Raw genomic sequence first — 16,462 nt, 5'->3', positions numbered from 1 at the left:
ATCCCTGTCTCACCCCATGGCCCTGTGGAAAGAAATGTGTGTGTTTTTTGCCAATTTTAACCCCACACTTGTTGTTTGTGTACATGGATTTTATAATGTTGTATGTTTTTCCCCCAACACCACTTTCCATCAATTTGTATAGCAGACCCTCATAAGCTTTTTGAAGTCAATAAAGCATGAGAAGACTTTGCCTTTGTTTTGTTTTGTTTTGTTTTGTTTTTCAATTAGGGTGTGCAGGGTGAATACGTGGCCTGTCGTATGGTAATTTGGTAAAAAGCCAATTTGACATTTTCTCAGTACATTGTTTTCACTGAGGAAATGTACAAGTCTGCTGTTAATGATAATGCAGAGGATTTTCCCAAGGTTGCTGTTGATGCATATCCCACGGTAGTTATTGGGGTCAAATTTGTCTCCACTTTTGTGGATTGGGGTTATCAGTCCTTGGTTCCTCTCTCTCTCTCTCTCTCTCTCTCTCTCTCTCTCTCTCTCTAACACAAAGGAATGCTTTAAAGATTGTTATTGTTTTTTATAGCTCAATTAAGCACTGATAGTATAAAAACATGCACACACACACAGACACAGGTACACACAGACACACACACACAAATGCCGAGCACTAACACACACCGATAAGAGCCACTCACATCAGTTATCACTGCTTTTATAGATGACCGTTTACTCTAGCCTGCCTTGAGTGCCAGATCATCATGCCTACTGAGAACCGCTATCAATGAGTATAGGCTTCATGCCAGTTTAAAATATTAGCAGAGGACTCCAAATGTGTGTGTTTGTGTGTGTGTGTGTGTGTTGGCATTAGTAATGGGGAAAAAAATCTATACAGTTACATATCGGGATATTATTTTTTACAATATATCGTACCGTATCGTATCGTTTTGACAATATCGCAATTTTATTTTTGTCGGCAGTTGGCTGTACCTGCACCAAAACTCCTCTATTTTCCCTTCATAGTTTCTTCTCCATCTTCTTTTTAAATAGGGAGCCAATTTTTTGTTCAGCTCAGTTGGCTGTACCTGCACCAAAACTCCTCTATTTTCCCTTCATAGTTTCTTCTCCGTCTTCTTTTTAAATAGGGAGCCAATTTTTTGTTCAGCACTTTTATTGCTGTGACTGATCCAAACTAGTTTTCTCATGGCACTCTCCTGTCCCTCTGCGGCAGACATATAATGAGCAATATGTTTGGAACATCAAATCGCAATAAAATCACGGTATCGAATCGCAATACATATAGAATCGTGAGAACCACTATACAAATCGTATTGGCACCTAAGTTTCGTGATAAAAATCGCATCGTGAGGTCCCTGGCAGTTCCCAGGCCTAGTGTGCATGTGTGACACCAGAAGAACTGTTGAGGGTGGTGGTCTTTATGAGAGCGTGTGATAGAGGGGAAAGAGGAGTGGAGAGAAGGAGAGACAGAAAGAGAGCAGAAGTCTATTGTGGCCCTCTCTTATGTAGGATTAATGACAGCTTTATAATGCCCTCATGAGCTGTTATTCCAGGTCAACACTCCTTTACAGCACAAACAGACAAACCATAACACACACAGCTCTTTTCACTTCAGCTAGAGGAAAGAATAAACATTTAGAATATCAGACACTGTATGGAATGAGAAGAGGGACAAACGTAGAAAATAGAGAGTGATAAAAGAACAATAATAGAGAATGAAACAGAGAGAAAGAAACAGAGTGATGTGAAAGGATTGAGGAGTGTTTATGGGTTTCAATCAATCACATTTATTTATAAAGCTCTTTTTACATCAGCAAAGTGCTTATACAGAAACCCAGCCTAAAACCACAAAGACCCCAAAGAGCAAGCAATGCAGATGTAGAAGCATGGTGGCTAGGAAAAACTAGAAAGGCAGGAACCTAGGAAGAAACCTAGAGAGCAACCAGGCTCCGAGGAGATTATAAGAGTGCATCAAATCAAATTAAATGTTAATGGTCGCATACACATATTTAGCTGATGTTATTGCGGGTTTAGTGAAATGCTGTGCAGTAATATCTAACAAAAATGGCCATTAAGGCCAGCTCGTTCTTCAAGATATTCAAACGTTCATAGATGACCAGCAGGTTCAAATAATAATCACAGTGGTTGTAGAGGGTGCAACAGGTCAGCATCTCAGGAGTAAATGTCAGTTAGCTTTTCATAGCCGAGAATTCAGAGGTTGAGACAGCAGGTACAGGAGAGAGAGAGAGAGAGAGAGAGTTTATGTCTGCACATCCCTTTCTTATTCTCTCCCTCTTTATTATCTCTCTCTCTCTCTCTCTCTCTCTCTCTCTCTCTCTCTCTCTCTCTCTCTCTCTCTCTCTCTCTCTCTCTCTCTCTCTCTCTCTCTCTCTCTCTCTCTCTCTCTCTCTCTCTCTCTCTCTCTCTCTCTCTCTCTCTCTCTCTCTCTCTCTCTCTCAGTCACCTGCCCTCTGTTTATTGTGGAGAAGAGGGAGAAAGGCAGGATAGGATGGAGACAAAGCCAGCTCACAGCATTGTGTCCTGTCTTCCTGCTACAGCTCAATAGCTCACAGTGTGCCAAGAATGTGTGCCAGTATGGTTGTATGTGTGCCAGTCTGTTTGTGAATGTGTGTGAGTATGTGAGAGACAGAGACTGTGTGTGTGTGTGTGTGTGTGAGAGAGAGTACGTGTGTGTGCTTATTTTCATGTCAATGGCAGGTCAGGTATCGTGTGTCTCCTTGATTGACAGCTCCGGGGTCATCCATCAAACTCAGAGAGACAGGAGACCCGCCCCCTGATAAGATCCTGCAGGGCAGGAATGCACACAGTGACAGAGGAGGAAGGACAGTAGGATACACACACACACACACACACACACACACACACACACACACACACACACACACACACACACACACACACACACACACACACACACACACACACACACACACACTGTAAATAGTCAGTTTCTTGGCTTTTGTATCCAATCTCCTGATGAGAGCAGCTGAAGCTGCCAGCCAAACAGGTAGGGGGGAGACAACCAGGCCCCCAGTGTCCGGTATGGAGCGTGAAGTCATGAGCTCTGCTGGTCGGCTATTGTGTTGGAACCTAGCAGGGCCAAAAGCCCTGGTCTGCCCTAGAAAGCCTAAGTCAATTGCGATCGGCAGATTTTTTTAAAGGTTGTTTTGAGCTCTAAAATGATTATGATCAAGTTCGATCCCCACTGTGAATTATTTTAAAGTTTGATACAAAATGAGATAACAGTGATCCATTCTGACTACTACATTTGTCGTCACACAGGACCACGTGCTGACACAGACCACTCACGGGCCGGCAGGCTATGAGGAGGCTCGCGCCCTCATACACACTCTCAGGCAGGATGAAAACAACTACATTGACCATGATCCTTTGCTAGTTACGGCCACTTTCACCATGATCCTTAGTGATTTTTTGGTGCCATTCAGCCCCATTCAGCAATACGACATGCTTCAAATGTAAATACTTCCGGCTTCACGCGCCATAGGGAGTTTTCCATATGAATATGTGGATGACGTCAGCGCTATCACTATCTATTAGTTTTAATGTCTATGGAGACAACTCACGTGTGTGTGTGTGTGAGTGAGAAAATGCTGAGGGAGGTAGAGTGAGTAAATGAGTGTAGACTACTTTATTTCTGCTACAAACTCAGTAAGCTGTGTGATAGAGAAAGAGAGAGAGAGAGAGAGAGAGAGAGAGAGAGGGAGAGAGAGAAAGAGAGGGAGTAATTGTTGCAGGGGGCTTTTGACATGCATTAGTGTAACAGTGAGTGTGTGTTTGTGTGTGTGCATGTACAGTACCAGTCAAAAGTTTGGACACACCTACTCATTCAAAGGTTTTTCTTTATTTCTTATTTTTTACATTGTAGAATAATAGTGAAGACATCAAAACTATTAAATAACACATATGGAATCATGTAGTAACCAAAAAAGTGTTAAACAAATTATTCAAGTTGCCACCCTTTAACTTGATGACAGCTTTGCACACTCTTGGCATTCTCTCAACCAGCTTCACCTGGAATGCCTTTCCAACAGTCTTGAAGGAGTTCCCACATATGCTGAGCACTTGTTGGCTGCTTTTCCTTCACCCTGCCATCCGACTCATCCCAAACCATCTCAATTGGGTTGAGGTCGGGGGATTGTGGAGGCCAGGTCATCTGATGCAGCACTCCATCACTCTCCTTCTTGGTAAAATAGCCCTTACACAGCCTGGAGGTGTGTTGGGTCATTGTCCTGTTGAAAAACAAATGACAGTCCCACTAAGCCCAAACCAGATGGGATGGCGTATCGCTGCAGAATGCTGTAGTAGCCATGCTGGTTAAGTGTGCCTTGAATTCTAAATAAATCACAGACAGTGTCACCAGCAAAGCACCCCCACACCATAACACCTTCTCCTCCATGCTTTACGGTGGGAAATACACATGCGGAGATCATCCGTTCACCCACACTGCGTCTCACAAAGACACAGCGGTTTGAACCAAAAATCTCAAATTTGGACTCCAGACCAAAGGACAAATTTCCACCGGTCTAATGTCCATTGCTCGTGTTTCTTGGCCCAAGCAGGTCTCTTCTTCTTATTGGTGTCCTTTAGTAATGGTTTCTTTGCAGCAATTCGACCATGAAGGCCTGATTCACACAGTCCCCTCTGAACAGTTGATGTTGAGATATGTCTGTTACTTGAACTCTGTAAAGCATTTATTTGGGCTGCAATTTCTGAGGCTGGTAACGCTAATGAACGTATCCTCTGCAGCAGAGGTAACTCTGGGTCTTCCATTCCTGTGGCAGTCCTCATGAGAGCCAGTTTCATCATAGCGCTTGATGGTTTTTGCGACTGCACTTGAAGAAACTTTCAAAGTTCTTGAAATGTTCCGTATTGACTGACCTTCATGTCTTAAAGTAATGTAATTTCTCTTTGCTTATTTGAGCTGTTCTTGCCATAATAAGGACTTGGTCTTTTACCAAATAGGGCTATCTTCTGTATACCCCCCTACCTTGTCACAACACAACTGATTGGCTCAAACGCATTAAGAAGGAAATAAATTCCACAAATTAACTTTTAAGAAGGCACACCTGTTAATTGAAATGCATTCCAGGTGACTACCTCATGAAGCTGGTTGAGAGAATGCCAAGAGTGTGCAAAGCTGTCATCAAGGCAAAGGGTGGATATTTGAAGAATCTCAAATATAAAATATATCTTGATTTGTTTATCACTTTTTTAGTTACAACATGATCCCATATGTGTTATTTCATAGTTTTGATGTCTTCACTATTATTCTACAATGTAATTTTTTTTTTGTAAAAATAAAGGGAAACCCTTGAATGAGTAGGTGTGTCCAAACCTTTGACTAGTAGTGTATGTGTTGGTGAGGTAGGATCTAATCCTGGTTTAGGTCATCCTGACAGACAGACAGACAGACAGACATCTCACTCTCTCAGAGCAGTCATATCCAGTATAATATCCAACCCTTACACAGATGTCCTGTTGTGTTTAACTACACAACACACTGTGTGTCACTGCAGAGGTGTTGACACATCTCCTTAGAGGATAATCATAGTTCATCTGGTTAGGAACTCTGGTTTAGTTCACATGAGCTGCAGGCAGGTAGTAGCGGAATACAAGAGGTATTACGTAATCAGATTAAGATTTAGGAGCTGTATTCTGTTACAATTTACAAGAACACCTTGACCACTGAGCAGTGATTTGGACAGCCTTGGGATCACTACTCTACAATGGTTAACTCTGAAAAACTTCTAATTTTCCCCAGGTCTACCGGGCACCCATAATTCCCTTTGATGTCCATCCTGCCCTCTCATTTATCACTCCATTAATCACTCCATCTATCCATCACTCCGACTCTCCCTCTATCCATCACCTAGACAGCTGACACACTGGAACGGTCAGGGGCACTTCCGACTGAAGGAGAGAGAGAGCGAGAGCAAGAGCGAGAGAGAGAGAGAGAGAGAGAGAGAGAGAGAGAGAGAGAGAGAGAGAGAGAGCGAGAAAGAGAGCAAATGAGTGGTTATCTCCATCCTGCTACCACGAAAATACTTTCACCCTGCCACCATACAGCGGGTGAATGCAAGCATTTCCTGGGACTGTGCCTCAAAACGAAATGTTTACCTGGCCCACCACTCCACCTTGGACTAAAACAGCCTTCATGACCAGGTCCACCTCTACAAGGCAGCAGTCCCCACCTTTGCCAGGACCCTGAAGGACATCACCCTCTACCGCAGCCCCAGCACCTCTAACAGGAGCAATAGAGAAACGGACACCCATCCCATCCCACCCCCACCCCCCCATAGGACCTGTATCAAGAGGATCCACACCAAGAGGACCTACACCCAGACCACAGCACCACCAGCCACATCCCCACCCCAACCAGCCGACCTCTCCCCAAACAAACCCTAGCCACACCCTATATAGGCCCCCCCAGATCAGTCAACATGCTCTGCTCACACCTACTGTAATGGTCTGAGCTTAAACCACCCGAAAACAACATTAGACACCAGGAAACACAAAGCTATTACTATCTCATCCTGGAATATATAAGGTCTGAGGTCATCTACCTTTTGCCTAAAGAGCAGGAACCCAGACTTCATCAAAGAAATTGGAAATACAGACATTGTCATCCTACAAGAAACATGGTATAGAGGAGACGGACCCACTGGTTGCCCTCTAGGTTACAGAGACTCTGGTAGGCCCATCCACCAAACTACCAGGTGTGAAACAGGGAAGAGACTCAGGGCGTATGCTAATTTGGTATAGAACAGACATAACACACTTTATTAACTTAGTTAAAACAGGAACATTTTACATCTGGCTAGAAATTAATAAGGACATTATCTCAACAGAGAAACATTTCCTCATGTGTGGTATCTATATCCCCCCAATAGAATCCCCATACTTTAACGATGACAGCTTCTCCATCCTAGAGCAGGAGATCAACCATTTCCAGGCCCAGGGACATGTTCTAGTCTGTGGTGACCTAAATGCCAGAACTGGACAAGAACCTGACACTCTTAGCAGACAGGGGGACAAACACCTACCTGGAGGTGACAGCATTCCCTCCCAAATGTGCCCCCCTAGACACAACTATGACAAAACAACCAACAAAAATGGGTCACAACTCCTGCAGCTCTGTCGCATGCTGGGTCTGTCCATAGTAAATGGTAGGCTTCGAGGGGACTCTTACGGTAGGTACACCTACAGCTCATCCCTTGGCAATGGTACTGTAGATTACTTTATCACTGACCTCAACACAGAGTCTCTCAGAGCGTTCACAGTCAGCCCACTGACACCCCTATCAGATCACAGCAAAATCACAGTCTACTTGAACAGAGCAATACTCAATCATGAGGCATCAAAATCAAAGGAACTACATAATATTAAGAAATGCTATAGATTGAAGGAAAGTAGTGTAGAAACCTACCAAAAAAAAGAAGAAGATACTCCATCAAAGCAGCAAGATTTGTGACCTGTTGCCACAAGAAAAGGGCAACCAGTGAAGAACAAACATAATTGTAAATACAACCCATATTTAAGTTTATTTATTATTCATTTTGTACTATTTGCACATCGTTACAATACTGTATATAGACATAATATGACATTTGAAATGTCTCTATTCCTTTGGAACTTTTGTGAGAGTAATGTTTACTGTTCATTTTTGTTTGTTTATTTCACTTTAGTTTAATTCACTTTTGTTTATTATCTATTTCACTTGCTTAGGCAATGTACAATGGCTTGCGAAAGTATTCACCCCCCTTGGCATTTTTCCTATTTTGTTGCCTTACAACCTGGAATTAAAATGGATTTTTTGGGGGGTTTGTATCATTTGATTTACACAACATGCCTACCACTTTGAAGATGCAAAATATTTTTTATTGTGAAACAAACAAGAAATAAGACAAAAAAACTGAAAACTTGAGCATGGATAACTATTGAACCCCCCCAAAGTCAATACTTTGTAGAGCCACCTTTTGCAGCAATTACAGCTGCAAGTCTCTTGGGGTATGTCTCTATAAGCTTGGCATATCTAGCCACTGGGATTTCTACCCATTCTTCAAGGCAAAACTGCTCCAGCTCCTTCAAGTTGGATGGGTTCCACTGATGTACAGCAATCTTCAAATGAAATCAAATCAAATCAAATTTTATTGGTCACATGCGCCGAATACAACAGGTGCAGACATTACAGTGAAATGCTTACTTACAGCCCTTAACCAACAGTGGGGCACCGGCTAGTTGAGGTAGTTGAGGTAATATGTACATGTGGGTAGAGTTAAAGTGACTATGCATAAATACTTAACAGAGTAGCAGCAGCGTAAAAAGGATGGGGTGAGGGGGCAGTGCAAATAGTCCGGGTAGCCATGATTAGCTGTTCAGGAGTCTTATGGCTTGGGGGTAGAAGCTGTTGAGAAGTCTTTTGGACCTAGACTTGGCACTCCGGTACCGCTTGCCGTGCGGTAGCAGAGAGAACAGTCTATGACTAGGGTAGCTGGAGTCTTTGACAATTTTGAGGGCCTTCCTCTGACACCGCCTGGTATAGAGGTCCTGGATGGCAGGAAGCTTTGCCCCAGTGATGTACTGGGCCGTACGCACTACCCTCTGTAGTGCCTTGCGGTCGGAGGCCAAGCAGTTGCCATACCAGGCGGTGATGCAACCAGTCAGGATGCTCTCGATGGTGCAGCTGTATAATTTTTTGAGGATCTGAGGACCCATGCCAAATCTTTTTAGTCTCCTGAGGGGGAATAGGCTTTGTCGTGCCCTCTTCACGACTGTCTTGGTGTGTTTGGACCATGATAGTTCGTTGGTGATGTGGACACCAAGGAACTTGAAGCTCTCAACCTGTTCCACTACAGCCCCGTCGATGAGAATGGGGGCGTGCTCAGTCCTCTTTTTTTTCCTGTAGTCCACAATCATCTCCTTTGTCTTGGTCACGTTGAGGGAGAGGTTGTTGTCCTGGCACCACACGGCCAGATCTCTGACCTCCTCCCTATAGGCTGTCTCATCGTTGTCGGTGATCAGGCCTACCACTGTTGTGTCGTCGGCAAACTTAATGATGGTGTTGGAGTCGTGCCTGGCCATGCAGTCATGGGTGAACAGAGAGTACAGGAGGGGACTGAGCACGCACCCCTGAGGGGCCCCCGTGTTGAGGATCAGTGTGGCAGATGTGTTGTTACCTACCCTTACCACCTGGGGGCGGCCCGTCAGGAAGTCCAGGATCCAGTTGCAGAGGGAGGTGTTTAGTCCCAGGATCCTTAGCTTAGTGATGAGCTTAGAGGGCACTATGGTGTTGAATGCTGAGCTGTAGTCAATGAATAGCATTCTCACGTAGGTGTTCCTCTTGTCCAGGTGGGAAAGGGCAGTGTGGAGTGCAATAGAGATTGCATCATCTGTGGATCTGTTGGGGCGGTATGCAAATTGGAGTGGGTCTAGGGTTTCTGGGATAATGCTGTTGATGTGAGCCATGACCAGCCTTTCAAAGCACTTCATGGCTACAGACGTCAGTGCTACGGGTCGGTAGTCATTTAGGCAGGTTATCTTAGAGTCCTTGGACACGGGGACTATGGTGGTCTGCTTGAAACACGTTGGTATTACAGACTCAGTCAGGGACATGTTGAAAATGTCAGTGAAGACACTTGCCAGTTGGTCAGCACATGCTCGGAGTACACGTCCTGGTAATCCGTCTGGCCCTGCGGCCTTGTGAATGTTGACCTGCTTAAAAGTCTTACTCACATCGGCTACGGAGAGCGTGATCACATAGTCATCCGGAACAGCTGGTGCTCTCATGCATGCTTCAGTGTTGCTTGCCTCGAAGCGAGCATAGAAGTGGTTTAGCTCGTCTGGTAGGCTTGTGTCACTGGGCAGCTCGCGGCTGTGCTTGCCTTTGTAGTCTGTAATAGTTTTTAAGCCCTGCCACATCCGACAAGCGTCAGAGCCAGTGTAGTACGATTCAATCTTAGACCTGTATTGACTCTTTGCCTGTTTGATGGTTCGAGGTCATAGCGGGATTTCTTATAAGCGTCCGGGTTAGAGTCCCGTTCCTTGAAAGCGGCAGCTCTACCCTTTAGCTCAGTGCGGATGTTTCCTGTAATCCATGGCTTCTGGTTGGGGTATGTACGTACGGTCACTGTGGGGACGCAATCTTTAAGTCATACCACAGATTTTTAATTGGATTGAGGTCTGGGCTTTGACTAGGCCATTCCAAGACATTTAAATGTTTCCCCTTAAACCACTCAAGTGTTGCTATAGCAGTATGCTTAGGGTCATTGTCCTGCTGGAAGGTGAACCTCCGTCCCAGTCTCAAATCTCTGGAAGACTGAAACAGGTTTCCATCAAGAATTTCCCTGTATTTAGCGCCATCCATCATTCCTTCAATTCTGACCAGTTTCCCAGTCCCTGCCGATTAAAAACATCCCCACAGCATGCTGCCACCACCATGCTTCACTGTGGGGATGGTGTTCTTCGGGTGATGAGAGGTTTTGGGTTTGCGCCAGACATAGCGTTTTCCTTGATGGCCAAAAAGCTCAATTTTAGTTTCATCTGACCAGAGTACCTTCCTCCATATGTTTGGGGAGTCGCCCACATGCCTTTTGGCGAACACCAAACGTGTTTGCTTATTTTTTTCTTTAAGCAATGGCTTTTTTCTGGCAACTCTTCTATAAAGCCCAGCTCTGTGGAGTGTATGGCTTAAAGTGGTCCTATGGACAAATACTCCAATCTCTGCTGTGGAGCTTTGCAGCTCCTTCAGGGTTATCTTTGGTCTCTGTCACCTCTCTGATTAATGCCCTCCTTGCCTGGTCTGTGAGTTTTGGTAGGCGGCCCTCTCTTGGCAGGTTTGTTGTGGTGCCATATTCGTTAAATTTTTTAATAATGGATTTAATGGTGCTCCGTGGGATGTTCAAAGTTTCTGATATTTTTTTATAACCCAATCCTGATCTGTACTTCTCCATAACTTTGTCTCTGACCTGTTTGGAGAGCTCCTTGGTCTTCATGGTGCCACTTGCTTGGTGGTGCCCCTTGCTTAGTGGTGTTGCAGACTCTGGGGCCTTTCAGAACAGGTGTATACATACTGAGATCATGTGACAGATCATGTGAGACTTAGATTGCACACAGGTGGACTTTATTTAACTAATTATGTGACTTCTGAAGGTAATTGGTTGCACCAGATCTTATTTAGGGGCTTCATAGCAAAGGGGGTGAATACATATGCACGCACCACTTTTCTGTTATTTATCTTTTTTTCATTTCACTTCACCAATTTGGACTATTTTGTTAATGTCCATTACATGAAATCCAAATAAAAATCCTTTTAAATTACAGGTTGTAATGCCAAGGGGATGAATACTTTTGCAAGGCACTGTAAACATACAGTGGGGAAAAAAAGTATTTGGTCAGCCACCAATTGTGCAAGTTCTCCCACTTAAAAAGATGAGAGAGGCCTGTAATTTTCATCATAGGTACACGTCAACTATGACAGACAAATTGAGAAAAGAAAATCCAGAAAATCACATTGTAGGATTTTTTATGAATTTATTTGCAAATTATGGTGGAAAAAAAGTATTTGGTCACCTACAAACAAGCAAGATTTCTGGCTCTCACAGACCTGTAACTTCTTCTTTAAGAGGCTCCTCTGTCCTCCACTCATTACCTGTATTAATGGCACCTGTTTGAACTTGTTATCAGTATAAAAGACACCTGTCCACAACCTCAAACAGTCACACTCCAAACTCCACTATGGCCAAGACCAAAGAGCTGTCAAAGGACACCAGAAACAAAATTGTAGACCTGCACCAGGCTGGGAAGACTGAATCTGCAATAGGTAAGCAGCTTGGTTTGAAGATATCATCTGTGGGATTATTAGGAAATGGAAGACATACAAGACCACTGATAATCTCCCTCGATCTGGGGCTCCACGCAAGATCTCACCCCGTGGGGTCAAAATGATCACAAGAACGGTGAGCAAAAATCCCAGAACCACACGGGGGGACCTAGTGAATGACCTGCAGAGAGCTGGGACCAAAGTAACAAAGCCTACCATCAGTAACACACTACGCCGCCAGGGACTCAAATCCTGCAGTGCAAGACGTGTCCCCCTGCTTAAGCCAGTACATGTCCAGGCCCATCTGAAGTTTGCTAGAGTGCATTTGGATGATCCAGAAGAGGATTGGGAGAATGTCATATGGTCAGATGAAACCAAAATAGAACTTTTTGGTAAAAACTCAACTCGTCGTGTTTGGAGGACAAAGAAAGCTGAGTTGCATCCAAAGAACACCATACCTACAGTGAAGCATGGGGGTGGAAACATCATGCTTTGGGGCTGTTTTTCGGCAAAGGGACCAGGACGACTGATCCATGTAAAGGAAAGAATGAATGGGGCCATGTATCATGAGATTTTGAGTGAAAACCTCCTTCCATCAGCAAGGGCATTGAAGATGAAACGTGGCTGGGTCTTTCAGCATGACAATGATCCCAAACACACCGCCCGGGCAACAAAGGAGTGGCTTCGTAAGAAGCATTTCAAGGTCCTGGAGTGGCCTAGCCAGTCTCCAGATCTCAACCCCATAGAAAATCTTTGGAGGGAGTTGAAAGTCTGTGTTGCCCAGCGACAGCCCCAAAACATCACTGCTCTAGAGGAGTTTTGCATGGAGGAATGGGCCAAAATACCAGCAACAGTGTGTGAAAACCTTGTGAAAACCTTGTGAAAACCTTGTGAAGACAGTTTGACCTGTGTCATTGCCTACAAAGGGTATATAACAAAGTATTGAGAAACTTTTGTTATTGACCAAATACTTATTTTCCACCATAATTTGCAAATAAATTCATAAAAAATCCTACAATGTGATTTTCTGGATTTTTTTTCCTCATTTTGTCTGTCATAGTTGACGTGTACCTATGATGAAAATTACAGGCCTCTCTCATCTTTTTAAGTGGGAGAACCTGCACAATTGGTGGCTGACTAAATACTTTTTTTCCCCACTGTATATTTCCCATGCCAATAAAGCCCTTTGAAATCACATGAAATGAGAGAGAGAGAGAGAGAGAGAGAGAGAGAGAGAGAGTGAGAGAGAGAGAGAGAGAGGACAGGGTTATAGAACCCAACACAGACAGACACAGAAGTACACACAACTATCTAAAGAGCTGGATTTGCATTTTATCTGGATTTGCATTTGTGTAAAAAAATGAATATGTGAATTACCAAGATGATAGCAATTAAAGGGCACCTTTACTTTTTCACTCTCTCCTCTCGTTCTCCCACTCCCTATATATATCTCATCCCCATCTCTCTCAGTCTCTCTCAGTCCCTCTCTGTCCCTCTCTGTCCCTCTCTGTCCCTCTCTGTCCCTCTCAGTCCCTCTCTGTCCCTCTCTGTCCCTCTCAGTCTCTCTCTGTCCCTCTCTGTCTCTCTCTGTCTCTCTCTGTCTCTCTCTGTCCCTCTCTGTCCCTCTCTATCTCTCTCTGTCTCTCTCTCTCACTAGACAGGTGATGATCATGTATTCAGGATTCTCCCACTTAGAGAAGCACGCACACGCACATGCACACACACACACATACAAACACACACACACAGAGCTGAGTACCAGGACAATTCCCACACCTGCTTATAATTATGACAGACATGTGATGAGATGTCTACTGCAATTACACACTCAGTATGGTTATCTGCACCCACAATCTCTCTCTCCATCCCGCTCTCTTTCTCTCCACCTCTTTCTCTCTGTCCCTCGCTCTCTCCATCTCACTCTCCATGTATCTCTTCCACACATGCACAAATGCACGCACACACACACTTACACAAGCATGCACACACACAACCAAATGCCGAATGGATGGAGAGGTATGGATGGAGAGAGAGAGGGAGGTATGGATGGAGAGAGGGAGGGAGGTATGGATGGAGAGAGAGAGGGAGGTATGGATGGAGAGAGAGGGAGGTATGGATGGAGAGAGAGAGGGAGGTATGGATGGAGAGAGAGAGGGAGGTATGGATGGAGAGAGAGGGAGGTATGGATGGAGAGAGAGAGGGAGGTATGGATGGAGAGAGAGGGAGGTATGGATGGAGAGAGAGGGAGGTATGGATGGAGAGAGAGGGGGAGGTATGGATGGAGAGAGAGAGGGAGGTATGGATGGAGAGAGAGAGGGAGGTATGGATGGAGAGAGAGAGGGAGGTATGGATGGAGAGAGAGAGGGAGGTATGGATGGAGAGAGAGAGGGAGGTATGGATGGAGAGAGGGAGGGAGGTATGGATGGAGAGAGAGAGGGAGGTATGGATGGAGAGAGAGAGGTATGGATGGAGAGAGGGAGGGAGGTATGGATGGAGAGAGGGAGGGAGGTATGGATGGAGAGAGAGAGGGAGGTATGGATGGAGAGAGAGAGGGAGGTATGGATGGAGAGAGAGAGGGAGGTATGGATGGAGAGAGAGAGGGAGGTATGGATGGAGAGAGAGGGAGGTATGGATGGAGAGAGAGGGAGGTATGGATGGAGAGAGAGGGGGAGGTATGGATGGAGAGAGAGAGGGAGGTATGGATGGAGAGAGAGAGGGAGGTATGGATGGAGAGAGAGGGGGAGGTATGGATGGAGAGAGAGAGGGAGGTATGGATGGAGAGAGAGAGGGAGGTATGGATGGAGAGAGGGAGGGAGGTATGGATGGAGAGAGAGAGGGAGGTATGGATGGAGAGAGAGAGGTATGGATGGAGGGAGGGAGGGAGGTATGGATGGAGAGAGGGAGGGAGGTATGGATGGAGAGAGAGAGGGAGGTATGGATGGAGAGAGGGAGGGAGGTATGGATAAAGAGAGAGAGAGAGGGAGGTATGGATGGAGAGAGAGAGGGAGGTATGGATGGAGATAGAGAGGTATGGATGGAGAGAGAGAGGGAGGTATGGATGGAGAGAGAGAGGGAGGTATGGATGGAGGTATGGATGGAGAGAGAGAGAGGGAGGTATGGATGGAGAGAGAGAGGGAGGTATGGATGGAGAGAGGGAGGGAGGTATGGATGGAGAGAGAGAGGGAGGTATGGATGGAGAGAGGGAGGGAGGTATGGATGGAGAGAGAGAGAGGGAGGTATGGATGGAGAGAGAGAGGGAGGTATGGATGGAGAGAGAGAGGGAGGTATGGATGGAGAGAGAGAGAGGGAGGTATGGATGGAGAGAGAGAGGGAGGTATGGATGGAGAGAGAGAGGGAGGTATGGATGGAGAGAGAGAGGGAGGTATGGATGGAGAGAGAGAGGGAGGTATGGATGGAGAGAGAGAGGGAGGTATGGATGGAGAGAGAGAGGGAGGTATGGATGGAGAGAGAGAGGGAGGTATGGATGGAGAGAGAGGGAGGTATGGATGGAGAGAGAGGGAGGTATGGATGGAGAGAGAGAGGGAGTTATGGATGGAGAGAGAGAGGGAGGTATGGATGGAGAGAGAGAGGGAGGTATGGATGGAGAGAGAGAGGGAGGTATGGATGGAGAGAGGGAGGTATGGATGGAGAGAGAGGGGGAGGTATGGATGGAGAGAGAGAGGGAGGTATGGATGGAGAGAGAGAGAGAGGTATGGATGGAGAGAGAGAGGGAGGTATGGATGGAGAGAGAGGGAGGTATGGATGGAGAGAGAGAGGGAGGTATGGATGGAGAGAGAGAGGGAGGTATGGATGGAGAGAGAGGGAGGTATGGATGGAGAGAGAGAGGGAGGTATGGATGGAGAGAGGGAGGTATGGATGGAGAGAGAGAGGGAGGTATGGATGGAGAGAGAGAGGGAGGTATGGATGGAGAGAGAGGGAGGGAGGTATGGATGGAGAGAGAGAGGGAGGTATGGATGGAGAGAGAGAGGGAGGTATGGATGGAGAGAGAGAGGAAGGTATGGATGGAGAGAGAGAGGGAGCTATGGATGGAGAGAGAGAGGGAGGTATGGATGGAGAGAGAGGGAGGGAGGTATGGATGGAGAGAGAGAGGGAGGTATGGATGGAGAGAGAGAGGGAGGTATGGATGGAGAGAGAGAGGGAGGTATGGATGGAGAGAGAGAGGGAGGTATGGATGGAGAGAGAGAGGTGTGGATGGAGAGAGAGGGAGGTATGGATGGAGAGAGAGGGAGGTGGATGGAGAGAGAGAGGGAGGTATGGATGGAGAGAGAGGGAGGTATGGATGGAGAGAGAGGGGGAGGTATGGATGGAGAGAGAGAGGGAGGTATGGATGGAGAGAGATGGGGAGGTATGGATGGAGAGAGGGAGGGAGGTATGGATGGAGACAGAGAGGGAGGTATGGATGGAGAGAGAGAGGTATGGATGGAGAGAGGGAGGGAGGTATGGATGGAGAGAGGGAGGGAGGTATGGATGGAGAGAGAGAGGGAGGTATGGATGGAGAGAGGAGGGAGGTATGGATGGAGAGAGAGAGGGAGGTATGGATGGAGAGAGGGAGGGAGGTATGGATGGAGAGAGAGAGAGGGAGGTATGGATGGAGAGAGGAGGGAGGTATGGATGGAG

The sequence above is a fragment of the Coregonus lavaretus genome (genome assembly GCF_964263955.1).
Source record: "Coregonus lavaretus genome assembly, contig: HAP1_SCAFFOLD_1767, whole genome shotgun sequence".
Taxonomy (NCBI): Eukaryota; Metazoa; Chordata; class Actinopteri; order Salmoniformes; family Salmonidae; genus Coregonus; species Coregonus lavaretus.
Note: the sequence above shows the minus strand (reverse complement) of the source record.